The sequence below is a fragment of the Oncorhynchus masou genome, chromosome 26, assembly GCF_036934945.1.
Source record: "Oncorhynchus masou masou isolate Uvic2021 chromosome 26, UVic_Omas_1.1, whole genome shotgun sequence".
Lineage (NCBI taxonomy): Eukaryota > Metazoa > Chordata > Actinopteri > Salmoniformes > Salmonidae > Oncorhynchus > Oncorhynchus masou.
This window is the reverse complement of record NC_088237.1, coordinates 15,661,657-15,685,688: the sequence shown is the minus strand read 5'-3', so window position 1 is coordinate 15,685,688 and position 24,032 is coordinate 15,661,657. Positions and strand designations below refer to the sequence as shown.

Here is a 24,032-nt window from a genome sequence, read left to right as displayed (position 1 = left end):
CCTAGTCCAAGACGGCACTTGAGTTGTACTTCTAAGCTGTCCCAGGAACACTGTGGCTTTTCATTCACAAAAATCGTAAAATGTAACAGACATTCATGTGTGTATCTGACTGTGCTATGAATTACCTTTAGCCCATCATAAATGACCCTATTAAGAATTATACTAGCATTGGCCGAGGCGCAGACAGAACTCACACGTCGTGTAAGTCAGAGAAGAGCGAGTGCTTTAAAATGTCCTCACATTTACTTACGAGTAGTTAAGAGAATTTGTTTGGCATTAACCTTGCGGTCATGAACAGCAAGGCACATGCAGATGAAGCAGAGTATGGTCTTTGTTTTTACAACTAAACATTTGGCAAATGAAACATCTTGTGAAATGGCCCTACATTAAGAAATGTCAACATGACATCAAGACCAATAAAGCACGACATAAAAAAGGAGGCATTCACCAATTTTGTTTTACAATCATGGTATGCCATTTGAAGAGGAAAACAAATCCCATTCCAGTTCCATCTTTTTTTTTAAAATTGGACAAATATAGGAATCCTTTTTCAAGGCAAAAAGTACAAGGATATAGTTCATGTACAAACTGCTCTAATTCCAGCTCCACTTAAAAAAAAAAAAAAAACAGGTGAAAAAATCCTGGAGAGTGCTTGTTGGGTATGCAGCCTTGACCTTGTTGAGGCATTTCCAGTTTTATAAACACTGACTGCTGCGGTAGCTGCTGTTGCCAAAAATGTCCCCGATTCATTGTGACGTAATGTTACAACAATATGTTGTGAAAATAAGACTAGACGTTATGCAATTCCATGGCCATTTCAAATGGACGTGAAGGAAGAAAAATACTATCAGTGGATTTGTTTTCCACAGAGTGGATGTCGCAACGCCATCGTGTCTGTTTACTTTGTCTGTCTGAGTGACTGAGGAAAGGCGTGTCTGTAGGAGTGTGTGTTTGTGTGTAGGCCTGCATGGTTTCAAAATCGGCTTATTCTAATCTTACAATAACAAATCAGTGTCCTCTGTCCTTGTACCTCCAGTCTGGCGTCAATCACGATCAGGAGATACTGAACGTGACGGATTATTCTCCTATCAAGTCTAGTGACAAATCAAACAGTACACAAAAGAGTTTCCCCAAAATAAAAACACTGGAAATCGTATTACAGAAAAGGGAAAAACATAATTACGCTAATCATTGTGTTAATTATTCTAAACTGAATATTAACTTTATTAATCTTACATGTCCCTATTACAACACGCACATGCAGGGCCAGGCCAATGACACATCTCGCTCAGGGTTTCTGTTAGCCGGTAATAGCTGGCTTTTGGCCTATACATTTTTGTTGTTGTTGAAAAGCTGAAATAATATATCCCTGGTCAATTGTCCTGGAAAATAAGAACATTTCATATAATCCTTTTTAGCCTCTTCATTGATGGAAATACCAGTTGACTGGTCATATTTAATCGTTCTCTAGGTTATTTTGCATTATTTAGTGGAATTAAGTTGGCAAACTGTGTAGGCTACAGTATATTTGTTATGTATCTTATTTATCACACCCGTACAGCATAGAGCCTTTGAGCTGCTGCCGTGTCACACACACACACACACCACTTGGCAATGAGCTGGAGGCGCTATGCATTTCCTTTTAATACATATGAGGCATGTCTTACCTTAGCCTATTAGTTCTCTTTCTACATTTCTAATGGACATTTTCATCTCGGTCATATGAAACCGCTCAAGTCTGTGGTGCCCTTTTGACAACGGTGTTTTCCCGCTCATTGCATTATGGAAGGAATGTTCATGAGTAGCCTACTGCCTTGTGCGCATTGCTGAGCTTATAATGTGAAGAAATAATAGTTCCCCAGCATTATAAGCTAAAAGTTCTGTTCTGTTCTGTTGCGTCACTCTCACTGCTTTTAACGTTGTTGTTTTTTATGTAGCCTAAGCCTACTGGTTGTAAGATTTTGGGCTCCATCTTACAACTGTCCCAGATTCGGATTGGAATAGACTATTTCTCAACAAGCTGACCAATAGAATAGGTTAACTATTCTACTATGGGGGATAGTAGATTGACAGGCTAGTGATGTTGCTGTTCGTCGTCTTGTTGGCTGAGGAAAAGCAAATGTGGACACTTATTATATCTTCATTGTTGTATCCTCGACTTGCATGTTCTGTTAATATCAATTACCATAATGAAAATGTGATTCCTGTCATTCTGAGCACTGTGGGTGGACGCCCTAATCAGGTTATGCATCCAATGCATATGGGTCTGGCAGATCTCAAATGTCTGGTAAAAGAAAAGTTTCCGGTCACATGTCCAGCACCACATTTTCCTATCAGAAACCCTGGTCTGGCTGAGCTAATGGCTGTCACCCAATTAGGATTTCATCCATGATCCAGTGTGTCCTCTCCCCTCACTGGAACACCTCGTCCAGGGTAGAGGGGTGGACGTCAGTGGCCTGCAGGCTCTGGAGGAGCCTGTGGACTGTAGCACTCCTCCCCTGGCTCTGCCTCCACTGGATCAGCCCTGCTAGCACCTGCCCGTGCAAGCTCAGAGGGTGGTCGGCACGGCAACGGTACAGCGCCCCCGTGGAGAGGCCCAAGTCGAGGAGAACCGACTCCCACTCCGAACCGATACGGGATGCCAGCCAGGACAACCGTCTGTCGGACGGGACTGCTTGGAGCGTCACCTCTGGAATGTTCCACTCATCTTTGGAAGGGAAAGAGGGAAACAGAGAAAAGAGATGGGAAGAAGAGCGAGGTGGAGGGAGAGATGGGTGGAGGGAGAGATGGGTGGAGGGAGACATGGGTGGAGGGAGAGATGGGTGGGTGGAGGGAGAGATGGGTGGAGGAGGGAGAGATGGGTGGAGGGAGAGATGGGTGGAGGGAGAAGAGCGACAGTATCAATTTCCATTTAATAAAACCACGTCGCTGACTCATTGTGGCGTAATGTTACAACAATAGGTTGTGAAGACTAGACGTTATGTAATTCCATGTCCATTTATTGGACTTGAAAGGAAAAAATAACAATACTATCAGCTAATTTGTTGACTGATAATGACCTCCATTTAGGAGAGCGGGAACGAGAGTGAGAGATAGGCCTAGAAAACAGAGCGACATAGTGAGATATTGTGGTGTTTTTATATCTGAAACGTGTTGCATAACAGAGGTGGGCAGATCAGAAACACTTAACAGCTGTTCCTGGAAACAACTTTTTATAATAGAGTCACACCAAAACCACATGAAATACCAGGTCATCCTCCTCTGGCTGAGAGGAGGTGGGGAGATGGAGAGCAGGCAGGTTTAAAAATACATGTTTTATTTTATTTTAATTGTCCTCGAGTTCTGTAGACCTGGGCTATACACTTCTCCCCACATTCATTTCTCTCCCTCTTCTTCCAACATGAATCTTCTTCTCTCCACAATATTCATCTATCCAAAACCAGGTTTCCATCCAACCTTTTCATGCGAGTAAAGTACATGTCGGATAAAAAAAAGAAAGAAGCCACGACAGAAAACAGCAAACGTGGGTAAAATATTAACATTAGCATTAAAATATGCTAGGTGGGATCATTAAAATATGCTAGGTAGGATCATTAAAATATGCTAGGTAGGATCATTAAAATATGCTAGGTAGGATCATTAAAATATGCTAGGTAGGATCATTAAAATATGCTAGGTGGGATCATTAAAATATGCTAGGTGGGATCATCAACATATGCTAGGTGGGATCATTAAAATATGCTAGGTGGGATCATTAAAATATGCTAGCATCAACATATGCTAGGTGGGATCATTAAAATATGCTAGGTGGGGATCATCAACATATGCTAGGTAGGATCATTAAAATATGCTAGGTGGGATCATTAAAATATGCTAGGTGGGATCATCTAGGTGGGATCATAAATATGGGATCATCAACATATGCTAGGTGGGATCATCAACATATGCTGGGATCATTAAAATATGCTAGGTGGGATCATCAACATATGCTAGGTGGGATCATCAACATATGCTAGGTGGGAGCATCAACATATGCTAGGTGGGATCATCAACATATGCTAGGTGGGAGCATCAACATATGCTAGGTGGGATCATCAAAATATGCTAGGTGGGATCATCCAAATATGCTAGGTGGGATCATTAAAATATGCTAGGTAGGATCATTAAAATATGCTAGGTAGGATCATTAAAATATGCTAGGTAGGATCATTAAAATATGCTAGGTGGGATCATCAAAATATGCTAGGTGGGATCATCAAAATATGCTAGGTGGGATCATCAAAATATGCTAGGTGGGATCATCAAAATATGCTAGGTGGGATCATCAAAATATGCTAGGTGGGATCATTAAAATATGCTAGGTAGGATCATCAAAATATGCTAGGTGGGATCATCAAAATATGCTAGGTGGGATCATCAAAATATGCTAGGTAGGATCATCAAAATATGCTAGGTGGGATCATCAAAATATGCTAGGTGGGATCATTTTGTGTCTAAAATGTATTAGGTGAGAAATGGTGGTGGAAATGCCTTTGTACGCAAATATTGATATAATAACCAGTCATATCGAAAGTAAACTTGGGAGTAACGTGGTATGTTCTGTGCTCCTCCCACTACAGCTCAGCCTACAGTTTATTAGGCTACAGACAAAATAAATTACGATGGTGATGAGTGATGATCTTGATGCTTATTTCCAAGACATATTGAGTGTCTTATTCTGGGGACATGATGATCAATGCTTGACAGCCATTTGACAAATGAAAGTCCATAATAATGTCATCATGTAGGCTGGCCCACCTACACTGTATCTGAGAGCTTTTGACCAGAGCACACTTACCAAGACCAAATGTCACCTTTGCTTCGTGTGCCAATCCCATCAATTGAAAACCCATTTAACTTGTATTTTTTATTTGGCATATGGGAATTTAACCGCTAATGTTTTTTAATAGACTAGGTAGGATCAGGTGGATCATCAAAATATGCTAGGTGGGATCATCAAAATATGCTAGTAGGATCATCAACATATGCTAGGTGGGATCATTGAAATATGCTAGGTAGGATCATTTTTATGTGCACTGTGGTACGTCATCACGCGCAACCTTTTACCGCAACAAGTCAATCTGATGGAAACGAGACTCTGCTGGGAAAACCTGCATATTGGTTTTTATGCAGATTTTAGAATATCTGCATGAAAATCGGTCGTCAATTGGATAGAAAACTAGCTTGGAAACTACAATCGAGGATCCAAAACCAATCTCTCCCTCTCTGGCTGATTGGAATGGGATATCGTAGATGTGGCTTGAGCGCTGCAGTCGACTCGCTTCAAAATACAGTCAGTTGTTTGTCACCTATGGATGGTCTTCTTGCCCAGCCGGTAAGGGGCTGAGGGTAACTGTCCTTGGAGAGGGTATCAAAAGGGTTCACACATGGAGGTGACATGGTTTGCATGGTAAACAAACATGCTTTGGGTACAGCTGTATATCATGCATTGTATGTATAGAGCAGGTCAAGGTCCAGCCACGTTACGTTCAGCAGGTATGGTGGAACCAAGGACACAGATGGATGTGGGGCTGGAACCAAAGGACAGTTCAGCAGGTATGGTGGAACCAAGGACACAGATGGATGTGGGGCTGTTATGAGACGGTATAAGGAGGTGTACGGTCAGTTCAGCAGGTATGGTGGAACCAAGGACACAGCTGGATGTGGGGCTGTTATGAGACGGTATAAGGAGGTGTATGTTCAGTGAGTTTGGGGCAGTACGGTGAGTCAATAGCCCATCAGTTGTCTCTCCTCCGCGCCCTATTCCTCTTTCCCCCGCTCTCCTCCCTGCTTAGGCCTATATCCCCAATTCCCTGCCTTCTTCCCTCCCGCTACTCCCACTGCAAATCGCGCTCTCCTTCCCTTCCACAATTCAATCCATCCTCCGTGCCTCCCTCTCGTTTTAGGAATCTTTTGCTCTCCTCCCTCAGTCTACCTCCAGCTCCCTCCACTCAGTGCTGATCGTGCCACTGTGCAGGGCTGTGTCACTGCACTCCGAGCCCCCATACAAGAGGATTTCATAACCCTGCCCCAACTCATCACAGATTACGCGTGTACACACACAGGTAACGGGGATTTTCCAGGTGAATTAAAGAAGTTACAGAGAAAGTAAATCAATGTGGTTTAATGCAAGTTGCAACAGGGAGACACCTCCAGCAGAGAAGCAGAGAAGCAGGACCTTATATTCTAATCTCACAGCACCAATGTTCTGTAAACACCCGCCGAGAGGCTTGTAGGAAGTCACAGCATCAGCTGCTACAGAGTCAGTGTCCCAGAATACAATAACAATCAGCGTCCCCTGTCCTCATACCTCCAGTCTGGCGTCAATCACTATCAGATATGAACAATCCATGACATTCAGTATCAAGTCTAGTGACCATCAATTAGTACACAAATGAGTGTCGCAAATAAAAAAACACACTGGAAATCATACATATTACACAAAAGGAAAACGTAATAAAATTAAACAATGCTTATCTATCTTTAAATATCCCCAACACACACACGGCCAGGCCCACGACATGTCTGGCGAGCTAATGGCTGTCATCCGATTAATGGACAGTTGAGAACTCACTGGGCCATGATGAGGGCAACACACAAACTGACCCCCGTCCCCCTATTGAAATTATATGGCCAAGCAGCTGAGGGACAATTAGGATTTCACCCATTATCATCTATGCCGTCATCCACTTTGGGAATCCAACGTGCTGAGAAGAAACGACAGAGTTTGAGCTAATTCTCCTAACTCCTATAAACTGGAGGAGGGTTCCGGTTCCAAAAGGTCACGGGAGGTCATGTGTCGAGTTCCCAAAAGAGTGGCTGACAGAACTGCCAAACATGACACTGCCAGTTAATGAGAGTAGGTGTTCTAATGCTCCTGCTGGGCGATTACATCTGATAATGTGCGGCTACTTTCTTTTTCAAAGATCTTTCATTGATCGACATTTCTTACTATTGAACAAGAGGCCTCATGGGATAGCTAGCAGCTGACACACTACGCAAAGCAACTCAAACCTGGGTAACAACGCCCGGGAACACCTTTATCCCAGTGTCACAAGTGAGACAGTAGGACTCTGAAGTCCATCATGTTCCCTAATGCATTCCAAGAACGGGTTGGCCCCACCAAGCCAGGCCTTCATCTGTTCGCTAACAAAGGGGACACACACAGAAACTCAGAGGGAGAGCACATGGGGAGAGACACTGACAGGGCTGTGTGAAAGACGGCTGTTACAACTAAACAAAACCTTTCTTCCCCTGAAAAAACATTTGCTGAAAGGCGAGTATGCTAACAGTTAAGATGCTGGGAGCTTTTGAGAAATAGGCCTGTGTGTGAGTGAAAGAGTGTGTGTGTGAGAGAGTGAAAGAGTGAGTGTGAGAGAGAGTGAGAGTGAGTGTGAGAGAGAGTGAGTGTGTGAGAGAGAGAGAGTGAGTGTGAGAGAGAGAGTGAGTGTGAGAGAGTGTGCGAGTGAGTGAGTGAGTGAGTGAGAGAGTGTGTGAGTGTGTAAGTGTGTGAGTGAGAGAGTAGGTCTAGAGGGAGAGAGCGCAAGAGAGATTGTAACCAAATAAGGAGCTATAGGAGAGAAAAAAAACTGACGAAACGGAACACTTTTCTAGGAATCGCCTCTTTATGAGAAGAGCAGGCGGTTCAACCTCACCTTCTCTCACACACTGATGAGGAGGGGGGCAGGGCATGCTGACGTGTAACTGAAATAAACCAGAGTATTTGGAAGTGTATGAGGCCATTGGGACAGTAGTCCCGGTAGGTAAGGGCTGTGTAGTGATGCCTAGTTCATTCTACATAGTAAAAACCCAACATCACCACGCTGTTTCCCTATTTTAATAACCAACTAACTCAGATCCATTCATCTAAGTTCAAAGAGTTCCATTCATTTTGTTCAATTCCATTTTTAGCTCAGTTATTAGCACCTACACTGCAACGTAATAACGAAGGGATGAACGATGACTAAAAGCATGAACCAAAACCCTGAGTAGGCAAAGAAAACAATCCAAAAAGGTACAGGACTCTCGCCAAACTACCTTGTTCATGACTACACAGACTGACAGAGACAAAATGAGTGGGAGTAATGGTGTGTGTGTGTTTGTGTGCGTGTGTGTGTTACCCCTGTGTGGAGGCCTAAAATAATCATGATTTTCTCCTCTAGCTCAGAGGGCTGTTTCCAGGAAAGTTTCCCGTGTCCTCATGTGACTCTGATGCCTTGTCAGGTCACAAATGTTTGGTGCTGCCTTTTAAAAATGGTTTTATCTTAGTTAAAATGATTTCATGGCAGCCAGTGCAGCTATGTGTTACCAATTTGGGCACAGTTGGCCATTTAAACTAGTTCTGGCCGGACACGCAGCTTATTAAACTAGTCAGTACAATGTACTGTATGTTTGTAACAGCTGCATTTCAAATGTAGCCTCCACAATAATTCATTGTTTATTTTTTTCAATTTAAAGTTAAGTTCTTGTTTTTCAAATCAACCCAGAAAACACATTCCACATTCACAGATGACAGATTCAAATAATAACTTGCAGCAGCACTATCAAGGTTCTTATTTCCAGCCTTAGCTGAGACGATGAGCAAATGATTCGTTTTACAGCACCTTACAACATGTATCTGCTCATTTCCCTTATCACCCCATTCACTCTGTCACATTTGACATATAGTTGAGCAGTGGAGGACAGAGTCTATCAAACTTGGGCTGTCTCTTGTGGAGGTCATAAGTGAGCTTTTCAAGAGGAAGAAAGTCAACAATCTGGTCAATCCACATTTTAAACATAGAAGTATTAGAAGCCCACAATAGAAGAATACATTTCTTAGCTAAGTATGTGATAGTCAAACAAATGTTCTCTGTCAGGATCAAGAACAAAGTCCTGGTGGGCATTAAGATTGATATGACCCCGTGTATCTAACTGTACATCTAGTATTTTCTGTGCAGCAGTATGTATAGTTTGCCAAAATCTGGCACTCGCTCTACAGCTCCAAAATACATGCATTTGGTTCCACTTTCAGAGGTACATATTTTACAGTTAGGAGAAATGTCTGTTTTCATTCTATGGAGTCTCATTGGAGTGTAATACAATTTGTACAAAAATTTGTAATTAGATTTTCATTTTTACATTAGTAGAGGAGTAGTATATATATATATACCCTGTCGCAAACCTCCACCCATACCTCATCACTGATAGTCAGACCAAGGTCCTTTTCCCAGATTATTTTCAGAGTAAAGGAGGAGCACCCATTCTCAGAAAGAAGTCTATAGATAGGAGATTTAGCCTTTAATGGACTGTGCTGTGACAAGAAGGGTTTCAACTTCATTCAGCTAAGCTCTAAATCTCCTCTTGGAAGTAAATGAGGAAATTACATATCTAATTTGAAGATATATATTTTTTTTTTTTTAAATGGATCTTGGCACATTGAATTCACGGCAGAGCTCTTGAAAGGATTTCAGTGTAGTGGTTTTCTGATGAAATAGATCTGAAAAGGTCCTGATTACTAGAGGATGAAAAAGATTAAAGTTGGCATCCCTCAGGGCTTTTGGCAAGCCTGGGTTGCATACTATAGGCGAGTGAGAAGATATTTGGGAGGAAATGAACAGGTATTTCTCAGTCTCTCCACCCTAGTAGGGTGCTGTAAATCACAACATGTTTTGGCTGGGTTGCCCACTTCACTAAAGTTATTAATGAATATAATTGAGTTTAAGGGCAATGAACCACAGGATTGGGCTTCTATCTGAATCCACGTTGAGTCTTGTCTGTTTGTGATCCATGTTAGCATGTTGCTGATTTGGGGAGACCAGTAGTACAATTGAAGGGAGGGAAGGGCAAGACCACCCTTTGATTCAGGTTTCGATAGAGTGGAGAACTTGATCCTAGGATTTTTATTGCCCCATACAAATTTGGTGATGCCTTGGTTAGTTGTTTTGAAAAAGGAAACTGGGAGATAGCATGGGAGCATCTGAAATAAATAGTTCAGTCTAGGGAGGATGTTCATACGGATGACATTAATTCTTCCTACTAAGCTAATTGGGAGGGAGATCCAGGTTTGGAGATCGTTCTTGATTCGATCCAGGAGTGGAAGATAATTTTCCATTGAAAAGCTATTCAGATCTGGGGTTACGAAAATCCCAAGGTATTGAAACCCCTGTGTCTTCCATTGGAATGGACAGAGTGTCTTCATAGAGCTGGTGAGTGTAATATTGAGAGGGCAAACAGTGGATTTGTTAAAATGTATCTTATATCCTGAAAACCTGCCATACTGAACTGTCTAAAATGGGAGGGATTTCTCAGGGTTGGATATGTAGAGCGAGACATCATCAGCGTAAAGCGAAGTCTTGTGCTGCAGGCCGCCTGCAGAGACACCCATAATACTTGGATTGCTCCTTATCAGCTCTGCCAGAGGCTCCGCCCCCAACAAGTAGAGCAGGGGGGAACAACGAGTACCCTTGTCTTGTGCCCCGTCCCAAAGGGAATCTGTCAGAGTTCAGTCTGTTAGTAGTCACCATGGCATTTGAATGGGACTTAATCCATTTAGAAAAGTTCAATATGGGCCCAAACTTTATTAAGACTGAAAACAGAAAGCTGTCAAACGCCTTCTCAGCATCCAGTGAAGCCAGCAGGACAGGGGTCTTCTGTGCATTTACTTGATCTATAATATCAAAAAGACGACAAATGTTATCAGAAGAGTACCTATCTCTAATAAATCCAGTTTGGTCCGCTTTTATTATTTTGGGATGAAGTGTTTAGTCTTTTGGCGAGCAATTTGGTAATTATTTTGTAGTCGAAATCCAACAAGCTTATGGGCCGGAAGGACGAGCAGGATAGAGGGTCCTTGTCTTTTTTGAGCAACACTGTAATGCTAGCTGTGTGCATTGAGTCTGGGATAACTCAGTTTTTTGCAAAAATCATCCAGCATTGCATGAAGATAGGGCTGAGCTGGGGCCAAAAAGCTTTGTAGAACTCTCTGGGGATCCATCTGGGTCTGGGGACTTATTAGGTGGCATGGAGGTAATTGCCTCCAGGATCTCCTCAGGAGTGAAGGGGGAGTTGAGATCTTCTTGGTCGGTCTCTGATAGTTTAGGTAGCGAGATTCCCTATAGGAAAGAGTGGAGTTCTGCCTCCGTGTGTTTTCTTTTTTGGTTCGTATGTGACCTTGTCCCCTGCTGTTCAGATAGCCATGATTGTACGCTCTGACTGCTCCTTTTTTAATTGGTAAGCAAGCAATCTACTGTGCCTATTGCTATACTCACGGTATTTCTGTTTAGTAAAGAAAACTTTTCTTTTTTATCTCTTGAGTGTAGTCCAAGTTCAGTTTGGCTTTGGCTGCTTTAAGTTGACTCAGGGAGGTGCTGTCTGGTTATGTACTTTTTCACAGCGTTCCAGCTCCCTCTCGAGATCTAGTCTGTGTGCTTCCATAGCTTTTTTCTTAGAGGAAGCATATGCAATTAGATGACCTCAGTGTGGCTATGGCAGCGTCCCACATTGTGGCCGGAGAAACAGGAGAGTCTTTGTGGTCTTGTGTAGTTGTCTATCCATGTAGTTACCAATGTATGGAACACGTCGCTGGATAACATGGAGGTGTTGAATTTCCAGCTCTTTGACTTCGGAATGTTTCTGCAGAGGTCAAAGCGGAGGTGGACAAAGGCATGATCTGAAAGTGCTATGGGTCCGTTTGTACACGTATATGTTTAAGATGGTCACTGTATGGGCAACCATATTACTATTATTAAGTTATCAAAATAAATCTCCCCTCCGGATCAGGTATGTTTTTGTCAATTATGAATGGAGCATTCTTATGGATAAGTACCATAAGTACCTCTGATTTGAAAGATGAGAAATACACCTGTCCCACCCAAGCTCTGCGGAGTTTGGCATGTTCGGCATCACAGAGGTGTGTCTCTTGTAATAGTGCAATGTCTGCTTTTTCCTTTTTTAGGGCACATAGTATCTTTTTTCTGTTTTATTGCATGACCTAGACCATGGCAGTTCCATGTCAATAGATTTAAGGTACTAGTCAACGTCATCAAACAGTCATCGAACTCCAGCGCAAGTCATCTCTGGGTAAAAGAGGATAATAGTTACAGCTGCGATCACAAAATAAAAATAAATGGTGTACATAAAAGAACAATCTCTGAACACCCCAGACGAGTTCCCAAACAGCTCCACATGTTGGATCTATTACCGCCACGCTCAGTCTCAATTCAGTGTCCCGAAAAAAAACAACATCAAACCGGGAACAGTTGGCAACGCACAACGTCTCCCCATCCCCACCAAAGAAATGCCTCATCCTCTCCACCATGCATTGAGTAAGTGATAACGTAGCCCCTGTCCAGACCACATTAAAAAAGCGGGAGAAAATAAAATCAATAGCCCAGCCTACATATATCTCCACCAAAGGTCACAGGGCTAATCGTTAGGTCCAAATAAAACAGAAATGTTGGAGCAAGTCCTTAGGAGGGATCTATAGGATAAGTTGTTTGTTTTCATTAAAACATCATATCAACAGAATACGGCCATAGGCATAACATTTACACATTGAGCTTCTCGATAGGTCTGTAAATGTGTCTTAAATCGACAAACTATCAATGGTGGAGGCTTATTGGAAAATGATAACTAAAAATAATAATAGTTTAAAACAAAAGGGAAATAAAAGTAGTCTGAAACGTTAGTAGGCCGAGGTTAGGCTATAGAGCCTATCCCTCTCAGCTAAAAGAAATACAAATTAGATGGCTATAATGACATTTAGCGGGGTGGGTGGGTCTTTGGATGGCCGCTATATGTTGTCTTACCTCCTTTAGTAATAACAGTAATCATTTTTAGTCATTGGTCCATTTCTCATTGACCAGGATTGTCTTTCAAAAAACCCTTTGCCTCTTCGGGAGTTTTAAAGTGTCGCAGGGCTCCTTGGTGAAGAATCCTGAGCTCGTTTGGGTATTTGAATCCCCTGAAGATGCCTCGGTCAATGGAGTACTTCTTCACCTCGTCAAACTCTCTGGTGCATTCCAGCTGACAGGTCCTGGTATAAAGTGAGTTTGGCGTTTTCCACTGTAATGGTGTTGATTTGCGCCGCCTGCATTACTCGTTCCTTGTCGGTGAATCTCGGGAAATGTATGGTGATTGGGCTGCTGGTGGGGGCCTCAGTGCTCAGTGAGCTCTCACCAGTTCTATGGGCCTGTCGGTGGACAGGTGGAGCCACTCGGAGTTTGTCTGGCAGGTAGCGGATCAGTGGCATGTTTCCCTCTTCTTTTTCGCCCAGATTTAATAGAACACAATTATTCCTTCTCCCCCTGTTTTCCAGGTCCTCTGTTCTCTTCCAGATGCTCTATTTTCTTTTCAGCAGATGCTATTGTTTCCATGGCGTCTGTCAGTGAGTTTTCCATTGATAGGATTTGCCCCTCTGCCTCATCCAGGAGCCCCGCATTGATGGTTCTTGTTGTTGATGTCAGGCAAAGCATTTTCCAGGGTTGTCACCTTGCCCCCTATCACACTGAGCCGAGAGTTAATGCCATCTACTTTGAAGTGGAGTTCTGTACATTGGAATCTCAGCTCAGAAAGGATGTCTTCGACAGAGTGCGAGGTTGTCATTGGTTGGGCCTGGGGGAGGGGGGGTACTCTTGCTCCTGGCTAATGCTTCTTGGAGGCTTTTTCTGCCGCTAATGCTCGAGTCCGGGTAAAAATGTCCCTGTAATGTTGCCTTTTGTAGCCGCTAAAGAAGTTTTAACTTGAGCTCTTAGTTCATGCGGCCATCTCATTCAAGGGTCACGTGATCCCCATTAATAATTTTTGAAATTAAACATTTAAGCTGGTCCTGGCTAGGGCTGTTGAGGTGACAGTATTACCGCCACACTGGCAGTCATGAGTCATGACCACAATAAAATAAATCCACTTAACTGTCCACTTAACCGTTGAGCCTTTGTAGTACCCAGCATACTGACGACAATCAGGTCCTAATAGCATGGTACTCAAGCTCTATTGTCCCTCCATCAGGTCCTAATGGTCTGGTACTCAGGGCTCTATTGTCTTTCCATCAGGTCCTAATGGTCTGGTATTCAGGGCTCTATTGTTCCTGCATCAGGTCCTAATGGTCTGGTACTCAGGGCTCTATTGTCGCTCCATCAGGTCCTAATGGTCTGGTATTCAGGGCTCTATTGTTCCTCCATCAGGTCCTAATGGTCTGGTCCTCAGGGCTCTATTGTTCCTCCATCAGGTTCTAATGGTCTGGTATTCAGGGCTCTATTGTTCCTCCATCAGGTTCTAATGGTGTGGTACTCAGGTCCTAATGGTCTGGTACACTAACCACTCTGACAATGTAACTGTACCTTGCTTTGACGTTGCCTACCTTATCCATTTGATCCCGGACTTATTTAATGAGGGAATTGTTCTACAAAGACAAAATTATTTGGTTGCAATGTTGAAACATCCAAGCATGACGACAACATGCGACTAACAATGCAGTTCTATGTGGGGGGGCTAAGTGCCTCGAAGGGCACAGCGTAAGGGGCAGGTCTACATGAGATCAGACACAGCAGCTTTCCAGTGTCAATAATGTAGGCTACAATAATGAAAGGTGGTTAAATGGCATGGAGAAGTAATGGAAAATGGTGTATAAAACACTAACAGTAAATAAATCAGGAGATCTCTATAGCATTAATGTCCTTTGTGAATTTCGGTGAAAATGGTCAAATCGACCGACTTGAAACAAAAGCTACTGTCCTTCTTCCACCCCAAGTCAAGCATGACGCATACTGGATGGACTGGTTACATTGTGCTACACTCCAAAATGTCTACCCATAAGTCTGGGAGAGAATGTATGCCATGTTGTTGGTTCATTGATTGTAAAGGGCTGCTTACAGTTCGCCTACAATTTGTGATTTTTATTTGAAAAGTCTAGTGATATGGATTGTTTTTATATTTCCATAATTAATGAGTGACATTACCTTCAGCTATACAGAATCTCACCACCATGCATTTCCATCTTCTTCTCGCTCTCCTTTATTCCGTTCTTGAGCAGGCAGGTCAGTGAAGTATATTTTGTTGAACCCGTTACTATTGATGTTCCCAAACAGATTTCACTTGGTTTCCCAAATGAAGTACTGGGTAACTGCAGGTACAAGGTTGGCTAGACAAAGGCAAAGGATATTTCACCTGTTGGGCAGCCAGAGCTCCTCAAACAGTGGTTGGTGAGTGGAGTGAAATAACTTCTTATATTTACTTCTCAGCTGCTCATATTAAGCACATGCTCTGCTATAAAAACAGAAGTAGCCTACAAAACGAACCGGCGGGAAGGCACAGGGCCTCAATTCACTATTTGAGTGTATACAGATTTCATTTTTTTCCACTTCCCTGGTCCCAGATAATGGGTCATTCGAAATTGAAAAGGGTGCGCGGGGGGGGGGGCTGCCTTAACCGACATCCACGTCGTCGGCGCCCAGGGAAAAGTGGGTTAACTGCCTTGCTCAAGGGCAGAATGACAGATTTTTAGCTTATCAGCTCAGGGATCCGATCCAGCAACCTTTCGTTTACTGTCCCAACGCTCTGGCTCTGTAATGGGAAAAATATCCTTTATTCTATTCAACTCATTCTGTTCACCTGAAATTCATTTTCTTCATATCATAATTTCTCTTTTGACCGGACTAAAATAAATAATGGATTTATTGTGATGGTTTATATTAAATTTATTTATTGTACTTTTGTTAAATGTAGATGTACCAAAGGCAGCTTGTATGTGTGGAGGCCTGGAGATGCTAAACCTGTTTATGTTAACTAACGGTCAATTAATCTTGAGACAGGAAGTCTTTTGCAGGACAATAACCGGCTGACAAAAATGTTATGACCGCCACAGCCCTAGTCCTGGCCGTGTGATTGGTCGCCTGGCTACCACTGAGCGGAGCAGCGGGCCTCTGACTTTAATGTTTCACCGTTTGAACGGGAAGACACTCCTCCTGCCAAGATTCCTGGAAAGCAGACAGCAGGCACTAAAGGAGAGGGGGGCCACCCTTGGCAACTCACGGACAAGGGAAACAAGGCAGCAGCACAAGGCTCCCTCTCAGCCCGTCTCAGCATGAATTTACTGCTCTTTATCAGGCCACAGCCACTATGGCCTCAGCGTCAACTCTCACTATACAATGCCTTCCATGTTTACAGCTTTAACTCACACTATACCCTCCATGAAACAAATAGATAAGCTCCTTCTAAGAACAAGCTACAATGAAGAACACAGTTAAACTCTCACGTTATCATGCCCTGGCTAAACGTGCCAAATAGCCTCGATAAGGGCCTTCTAAGAACAAGCTACAAGGAATTAGCAATCATATATTTTTTACTCTCACTTTACAATGCCCTAAACATGCAAAATAGATAGGGTCCTTCTACGAACACACTACAATCTATTTACTAGGGTTGTACCACTGTGAAGGTTGTCATCTTGATAATCAGTGTACGATAATAACATGTTTTCAATGGCACAGGAGATAAAAGGGACAATCTAGATTAGATAATGTATGATGGTCATATCTGATCACCATGGCAACAGGTGACTAACAGTGGGAGAAGAAACATTTTAGTCGAACATCTTCAAATCTGCTCCCATTTAGCCATAGCCTCCTGTACATGATAAAGTAGGCGGCAAGGTTTCCGTTAGCTGGTAAATGCTGGCTTTTGGCGGATAAAAAAAATGAAAAGCAGATCATGTTGCTGGCCAAATTGTCAGAGACAAGAAAAAAATATATATTAGTTGGCAATGGATTCAATTAATTGATGGAAATACCAGTCCATTTACTCTACCTTCAAAGGCAAATATACTTCATAGGCTAATAAATCTTCAAGCTTCTTGGAAATTAGTGTCGAGAGTGTGCAACTTATTTTTACTCAAGCAAAAGACAAGGTCCTCATAGGGGACTTCAGCTAAGTGTACCCTGAATGGATAAAAATTGGTGAAGATTGTGTTGATTATCCCTGTTTCCAGTACGCCCGGCGAGAGGGGATTCTTTCTCCAAAGATGGCGCCTTCTTGAGGACAAAGTAACGAGGCTGATCTCACCATCTCACATTGCAAGCTGCTCAAAAAAAGAGTTTGACAGTGTTGACTTCCCAACAGCAGCGGCTCACTTTGAGCAGGCCAAGGTTGGGCAAAAATGCAAGTAAATTTGAGGCAAACTGTTAGTCTGGCTCCATCCTAGGAGTTCTGCTGCCGCCTTAGGCACGATCATCACATGCCGCACTTGTCATGTACAGTTGAAGTCGGAAGTTTACATACACTTAGGTTGGGGTCATCAAAACTTGTTTTTCCAATCACTCCGCAAATTTCTTGTTAACAAACTATAGTTTTAGAAAGTCGGTTAGGACATCTACTTTGTGTATGACACAAGTAATTCTTCCAACAATTTTCTACAGGCAAATTATTTCACTTATAATTCACTGTATCACAATTCCAGTGAGTCAGAAGTTTACATACACTAAGTTGACTGTGCTGGTAAACAGCTTGGAAAAATCCAGAAAATGATGTCATGGCTTTAGAAGCCTCTGATAGACTAAATGATCCATTTGAGTCTATTAGAGGTGTACCTGTGGACGTACAGTGCCTTGCGAAAGTATTTGGCCCCCTTGAACTTTGCGACCTTTTGCCACATTTCAGGCTTCAAACATAAAGATATAAAACTGTATTTTTTGTGAAGAATCAACAACAAGTGGGACACAATCATGAAGTGGAATGACATTTATTGGATATTTCAAACTTTTTTAACAAATCAAAAACTGAAAAATTGGGCGTGCAAAATTATTCAGCCCCTTTAATTTCAGTGCAGCAAACTCTCTCCAGAAGTTCAGTGAGGATCTCTGAATGATCCAATGTTGACCTAAATGACTAATGATGATAAATACAATCCACCTGTGTGTAATCAAGTCTCCGTATAAATGCACCTGCACTGTGATAGTCTCAGAGGTCCGTTAAAAGCGCAGAGAGCATCATGAATAGCAAGGAACACACCAGGCAGGTCCGAGATACTGTTGTGAAGAAGTTTAAAGCCGGATTTGGATACAAAAAGATTTCCCAAGCTTTAAACATCCCAAGGAGCACTGTGCAAGCGATAATATTGAAATGGAAGGAGTATCAGAGCACTGCAAATCTACCAAGACCTGGCCGTCCCTCTAAACTTTCAGCTCATACAAGGAGAAGACTGATCAGAGATGCAGCCAAGGCCCATGACTCTGGATGAACTGCAGAGATCTACAGCTGAGGTGGGAGACTCTGTCCATAGGACAACAATCAGTCGTATATTGCACAAATCTGGCCTTTATGGAAGAGTGGCAAGAAGAAAGCCATTTCTTAAAGATATCCATAAAAAGTGTCGTTTAAAGTTTGCCACAAGCCACCTGGGAGACACACCAAACATGTGGAAGAAGGTGCTCTGGTCAGATGAAACCAAAATTGAACTTTTTGGCAACAATGCAAAACGTTATGTTTGGCGTAAAAGCAACACAGCTCATCACCATGACCACACCATCCCCACTGTCAAACATGGTGGTGGCAGCATCATGGTTTGGGCCTGCTTTTCTTCAGCAGGGACAGGGAAGATGGTTAAAATTGATGGGAAGATGGATGGAGCCAAATACAGGACCATTCTGGAAGAAAACCTGATGGAGTCTGCAAAAGACCTGAGACTGGGACGGAGATTTGTCTTCCAACAAGACAATGATCCAAAACATAAAGCAAAATCTACAATGGAATGGTTCAAAAATAAACATATCCAGGTGTTAGAATGGCCAAGTCAAAGTCCAGACCTGAATCCAATCGAGAATCTGTGGAAAGAACTGAAAACTGCTGTTCACAAATGCTCTCCATCCAACCTCACTGAGCTCGAGCTGTTTTGCAAGGAGGAATGGGCAAAAATTTCAGTCTCTCGATGTGCAAAACTGATAGAGACATACCCCAAAAAAAGTGCGACTTACAGCTGTAATCGCAGCAAAATACTTTTGTCCAATTTACAAAGTATTAACTTAAGGGGCTGAATAATTTTGCACTCACAATTTTTCAGTTTTTGATTTGTTAAAAATACTTTAGTCATATTTTTTGAAATATCCAATAAATGTCGTTTTTGTCCACTTCATGATTGTGTCCCACTTGTTGTCGATTCTTCACAAAAAAAATACAGTTTTATATCTTTATGTTTGAAGCCTGAAATGTGGCAAAAGGTCGCAAAGTTCAAGGGGGCCGAATACTTTCGCAAGGCACTGTATATTAAGGCCTAACTTCAAACTCTGTGCCTCTTTGCTTGACATCATGGGAAAATCAAAGGAAATCAGCCAAGACATCAGAATTTTTTTTGTTGACCTCAACAATTCTGGTTCATCCTTGGGAGCAATTTCCAAACGCCTGAAGAAACCAAGTTCATCTGTACAAACAATAGTACACAAGTATAAACACCATGGGACCACGCATCCGTCATATCACTCAGGAAGGAGAAGCGTTCTGTCTCCTAGAGATGAACATACTTTGGTGCGAAAAGTGCGAATCAATCCCAGAACAAAGGCAAAGGACCTTGTAAAGACGCTGGAGGAAACAGGTACAACATTATCTATATCCACAGTAAAACGAGTCCTATATCGACATAACCTGAAAGGCCGCTCAGCAAGAAAGAAGCCACTGCTCCAAAACCGCCATAAAAAAAGCCAGACTACGGTTTCCAACTGCACATTGGGACAAAGATCATACTTTTGGGGAAATGTCCTCTGGTCTGATGAAACAAAAATAGAACTGTTTGGCCAAAATGGCTATTGTTATGTTTGGAGGAAAAAGGGGGAGGCTTGCAAGTCGAAGAAAACCATCCCAACCATGAAGCACGGGGGTGGCAGCATCATGTTGTGGGGGTGGCAGCATCATGTTGTGGGGGTGCTTTGATGCAAGAGGGACTGGTGCACATCACAAAATATATGGTATCATGAGGTGGGAAAATGTGGATATATTGAAGTAGAGGTCGACCGATTAATCGAAATTGCAGATTAATTAGGGCCGACTTCAAGTTTTCATAATAATCGGAAATCTGTATTTTTTTTACACCTTTATTTAACTCGGCAAGTCAATTAAGAACACAGTCTTATTTTCAATGACGGCCTAGGAACGGTGGGATAACTGCCTTGTTCAGGGGCAGAAAGACAGATTTTTACCTTGTCAGCTCCGGGATTCAATCTTGCAACCTTACAGTTAACTAGTCCAACATTCTAACCACCTGCCTCTGATTGCACTCCACGAGGAGCCTACCTGTTACGCGTATGCAGTAAGTAGCCACGGTAAGTTGCTAGCTAGCATTAAACTTATCTTATAAAAAACAATTAATCATAATCACTAGTTAACTACACATGGTTGATGATATTGCTAGTTTATCTAGCGTGTCCTGCGTTGCATATAATCGATGCAGTGCGTATCGTATGCTCGAACAAAACTGCATTTGCGAAAAATGCACTATCGTTGCACAACTGTACCTAACCATAAACACCAATGCCTTTCTTAAAATCAATACACAGAAGTATATATTTTTAGACCTGAGGCTAAATTGATTGATTTTATTGATTTATTATATTAAGTTATAAGTGTTCATTCAGTATTGTTGTAATTGTCATTATTACAAATAAATAAAAATATAAAAAAAATCTGCAGATTAATCGGTATCGGCTTTTTTTGGTCCTCCAATAATCGGTATCGGCATTGAAAAATCATAAATCGGTCGACCTCTATATTGAAGCAACATCTCAAGACATCAGTCAGGAAGTGAAAGATTGTCCATTTGGATGACCCATTTGCGACCAATGACCCCAAGCATACTTCCAAAGTTGTGGCACAACGGCTTAAGGACAACAAAGTCAAGGTATTGGAGTGGCCATCACAAAGCCCTGACCTTAATCCCATAGAACATTTGTGGGCATAACTGAAAAAGCATGTGCGAGCAAGGAGGCCTACAAACCTGACTCCGTTACACCAGCTTTGTCAGGAGGAATGGGCCAAAATTCACCCAACTTATTGTGGGAAGCTTGTGGAAGGCTACCCGAAACGTTTGACCCAAGTTAAACAATTTAAAGGCAATGCTACCAAATACTAATTGAGTGTATGTGAACTTCTGACCCACTGGGAAAGTGATGAAAGAAATAAAAGCTGAAATAAATCACTCTCTACTATTAATCTGACATTTCACATTGTTAAAATAAAGTGGTGATCCTAACAGACAGGGAATTTTTACTAGGATTAAATATCAGGAATTGTGAAAAACTGAGTTTAAATGTATTTGGCTAAGGTGTATGTAAACTTCCAACTTCAACTGTATAGTGTAAAGATTTGGAACGGATTGATAGACTAGAATAATGACGGAATTGGTGCACTCCAATTGAGCTTATTCGGTAGCACTTGGTAACAGAACATCATTGCCAACTATTCACATCAGAGAGTTGCAAATCACTAGGCAGCCAACTACCTATATTAGGAAACAGCTGCTATCAATAAGCCATGTGCACCAAACATTAGGACCAAGGTGTTCCACAGGGATGCTGGCCCATGTTGCCTCCAATGCTTCCCACAGTTGTCAAGTTAGATGGTGGACCATTCTTGATACACTTGGAAACCGTTGAGCGGGGAAAAATCTAGCAGCGTACCATACCTCATTCAAAAGCACATTCATATTTTGTCTTGCCCATTCACCCTCTGAATGGCACACACACAATCCATGTCTCAATTGTCCCAAGGCTTAAAAAAAACTTCTTTAATCTGTCTCCTCTTCAACACTGATTGAAGTGGGTTTAACAAGTGACATCAATAAGGGATCATAGCTTTCACCTGGATTCACCTGGTCAGTCTACGTCATGGAAAGAGCATGTCACGACCACACAATATTTCAAATTACAATAAACATTTAACATCATCCAGAAGCACTGTAAAAAGAGAGATCATTTGAGCTTTGGAAGCATGTGCTTTCATAAATGCATGGCGCGGGCCTCATTTCACAAGAGCATTGTAAAGTAAGCTCTCAATGATTGCCGGTTTTATAATTTTGTCACTTTGTTGATTAGGCCTAATTAAAATGTTCATGCCTAGGCTAAATTAAATGAGGCCTAGATTGTATTTGAAAACAGCTGTGTTTTGGTATTTATTAATTCAAATGTTAATGCAAATAGCCATCAAGACAGGTCTTTCACAAGTGATATTATACTTTGAAGTTGTGTTTTATTACTGTGTAGGTGACTTGTTCTTCTAGGCTAAATGTTATTTTCTATTTTTAAATGATATTCATTTGATTTTTAGAAGAGATGATTTTTAGCACACATTTCTATTTTACGGGCTCATTTCTATTCAGTTATGATTTACAATAAACAAACAAAAAAGTATTTTGAGCACCTTGTCTGAACGCCCTAATGCATTACGTCCCCAATACATATGGTTGTCCGTTAAATTTATGAGACGTGTGGTAAATTTCTCAAATGTCCGGTAAATTAAAAATCTTGCCGGTCAGGTTGTTCGGCACCAAATGTTCCTCATGGAAACCCTGGTAGACAGCTAGTCTAATTCTCCTGTCACACGCTGATCTGGGGAAGAGATAACCTACACAGCATGCCTCTTAGCAGGCAGTGCAGGAAGAGGTAAAGCTCTAAAGCAAGGGTGGGCAACTTCAGTCGTCGAGGCCCTGATTGGTGTCACACTTTCTCCATCCCTAGCAAACACAGCTGATTCATCAAAGTGCATTCTAAACTGAAGATCATGATTAGGTGATTGGAGTCAGGTATGTTAGCTGGGGCAGAACTGCGACACCAATCAGGCCCTCGATGACTGGAATTGCCCACCTCTGCTCTAACGACATGTTAAGTTATGATGAGAGGACATATAGTACCAGCATCTATCCAATCAGGTGCTTACAGGAATCCCTTACTGGTGGAGACCAGAGACCATGGTAACCTGAGAGCTGATAGAGGGATGCATGTCTTCTGTGTCACTGCATCAGCAGAGGAGCAGGAGGGCACAAGAAGTGACAGCATGTGTTCCAAACAAATGCACTGATGGCAATAAAACGTATTTAATACAACCGTGTGTGCGTGTGTGTGTGTGTGTGTACTGGGCAGCGAGTGAAGCAGGGACGAGGTAAGGGTTATTGAAAAACATAATACCATCATGGTTTCCAAGGCAACCCACCAATGTCCTCTGTGCCATCATAACAGGAGCGGGGGAAGCTGGGGATAACTGCAGAGCACATCCATGCATTTATGTGAATTACGCCAAATGATTCAGTGAGAGGCGTCTATAAAATGCATGAAATCATTTTCAGGCTAAATGATCCTTTTCAGAACGCCAGACTCTCCCCACTGTGTTCAATCAAGTAGAATAAAAGCCTATAGAAAATGAAGGCTCTCGTCCTCTCCTCCACCTGAAACACTCTACTTGCACTCAGTTCTCTACGCTGCTGCTTCTAGGAAATCTGAGAGCAGCTTCTTTTCTCTCCTCCCTGTCCACCCACCCCACATCTATTTATTACAATCTGAACAGCTGGGAGTGGGTCAGGACAGGAGGGTGAGAGGGAGAAATAGAGAACAGACAAATGGCTTTGATTAAATATTTTTCCTAGAAAGGAGGATGCAGTGTGTGCCTGACCTCGGTGCTAGCGCTGAGAATGAAAACAGCTTTCAGGGAAACCACGCCCTAGACAGTCCCAAAAACAACAGACTTTATCCTCGCCATCTTCCCTTTTCTGCACGGATACTGTACATTCAAAATAAAAAGGAAGGCTTCCAGTCATACTGTATATGGTTAGTATGTGCCAAAGAAAAAGCTACAAATATTGTTTTTCCAAACTATTCATACAAATGTATAGCTGGGCGATATGGCCCAAAAACCTCTCCTCCATTTTTATTTTATTTTTATTATGGCCGATTCACGGTATACTGTATATGTCGATTTTGTAAATGTTCGCTAAATAAGCTTTGATGCACAATTAAAGATAAAAAACACTCTCAAACTGTCAGGAA

The 24,032-nt window shown here is 42.2% G+C and overlaps 1 pseudogene; it reads right to left on the bottom strand.

The window, feature by feature from the left end:
- Window positions 1-637: 637 nt before the first annotated feature.
- Window positions 638-24,032, bottom strand: part of LOC135515098 (death domain-containing protein CRADD-like) — a 30,693-nt pseudogene continuing 7,298 nt past the window's right edge.